Raw genomic sequence first — 2,135 nt, forward strand, 5'->3', positions numbered from 1 at the left:
TTGTGGGGTTGTTAACCAATGTCATAAAACAACATGTGTATTTCTATTTCATGAGAAACTATTTGTTCTGTAAGCCTTCACCTGAAGTACAATTAAAAAAAGAAAAAAGAAAAAAAAAAAAAACCACAGCTTGGGTCAGGCACACCTTTGCTTTTTAAGACATCCTTGCTTTTTAAGATTTTAAAGAGATCTTTTGCAGCAGATTTGTCCAATAAATATGTCATTTGATTTCTTGAAAAAAAGAAAAAAAAAACAGCCTTGCCTCAAGCTGCTTTGGCCTTTACATTACAGCGAATACCTGCCATGGGTTTTAATAGACCTCAGGAGGCGTCACGGTAGAGCCAGTCCACAGGGCATCACAGCCAAAAATGCATCTCAGACATGGGCCAGCTGTTTCAGTGTTCCACATAAAGGCAAGACAATTTAAAAGCAGGAATGTCACTGTTCTGTCCTTCCTCTGAAGACCCATTTCAGGGAAGCTCATTTACAGAGATATGTCTCACTAGACAAGTGGGGGCAAATGAGATGCTCTGAGCTCATGTACCTTGTTTAAGGACGTGTAACAGGTCAAAGTATAGCTACAATCACTGGAATCCATCCAGATCCTGTGCTGCCTCCATAAAAACAGACTGTGAGTCCTGGTCACTTTGCTCCAGGGGCTGGCTCCTCCCTGCCCCTCCTGTCGCAGAGGACTGGTGGGAGAGGAGCCTGCACTGCTGCCGGCCACCTTCCTGGGGCCCACACCCAAACGGGTCATCTGGGAGGCTCACATCTGCCCAGCAAATACAAGGAAGGCCCTGCACGGGGACGGGCCCGGCAAATACGAGGAGGGCCCTGCACGGGGATGGGTCCGACAAATACGAGAAAGGCCCTGCACAGAGACAAGTGACCCTATAAGACTAAGAGAAACAAATCAGTAAAATTGGGGTTCTGGGGTGGAAAATTCATCCTTCATCTTTGAGGAAGATGGCAAAACATCTCAATGGAGAAATGGGAAGAAGGGCCGGGATAGAGAACGGACTTCAGAGGGAAGAACGCTTCCTCGGCGTGTTTGGCAAGAAGTACTCAGAAGGCAAAGAGGGTGGCCCTGGCGGTTAGGGAGGGGTGGATGCCTAGACTGAGCGTCAAAGGACTTGGCTTTTAGTCCTTGACCCACTGTGTACGTGGCAAACTCTGAGCCCGGGCTGGAGCTCCCTCCAAAATTGGTACTTGGGTAACAACAGAGGTAATGTTCACCCCTGTCCAAACACGGAGTCCAGGGAACGGCAAACGCCATCTGCACCCTCCGCTTACATTAATCCTGGTCTCTGACCCTCACAGGCAGGTACAGTCTGCAGGGGATAAGCTGCCTCAGGCTTAAGCAGTCAAATCCCCGAGTCTTCACTTTCTCCAGCTCGGCTCTCTTCTCATTCCCCTCTGACTGGGCTCATCACCTGCACCTATTTGAGACCTGCTTTGTCCACACGTTCCAGCCCATTAGGCACTTGCCCCCAATGTCCTTTACCCTCCCCAACACTTAAAATCAGCTGATCCTGGGAGCTGCTCTGATGCCAACCGGGGGACCAGCTGCTCCGTGTTTACCAAACTGGACAGAAAGTGCTAAGAACAGAAGAAAGCACGGGCCACTAAGGACTCCCCATGGTGCCCTCCAGCACCACACCTCCCACCTGTGCCCATCACACCCACACACAACTGTCCCCACGTGTACCCATCACACTCTCACACACATCTGCTCCCACCTGTGCCCATCACACCCACACACACCTGCCCACACCTGTGCCCATCACACCCCCAACACACACTTGTCCCCACCTGTGCCCATCACGCCCCCTACACACCTGCCCCCACCTGTGCCCATCACCCACACACACCTGCCCCCACTTGTGCCCATCACACCCCACACACACCTGTCCCCACGTGTACCCATCACACTCCCACACACACCTGCTCCCACCTGTGCCCATCACACCCACACACACACCTGCCCCAACCTGTACCTGTCATACTCCTACACACACCTGCCCCCACCTGTGCCCGTCACACACACACACCTGCCCCCACCTGTGCCCGTCACACTCACACACACACCTGCCTCCACCTGTGCCTGTCACACTCCCACACACACCTGCCCCCAC

General features: G+C 52.3%; 1 protein-coding gene across 2 annotated transcripts in view; it reads right to left on the reverse strand.

The window, feature by feature from the left end:
* Positions 1 to 2,135, reverse strand: part of PFKFB2 (6-phosphofructo-2-kinase/fructose-2,6-biphosphatase 2) — a 34,089-nt gene that overhangs the window by 22,647 nt on the left and 9,307 nt on the right. The window lies entirely within an intron of this gene.

Source organism: Trichechus manatus, unplaced genomic scaffold, assembly GCF_000243295.1.
Source record: "Trichechus manatus latirostris isolate Lorelei unplaced genomic scaffold, TriManLat1.0 scaffold00035, whole genome shotgun sequence".
NCBI lineage: Eukaryota > Metazoa > Chordata > Mammalia > Sirenia > Trichechidae > Trichechus > Trichechus manatus.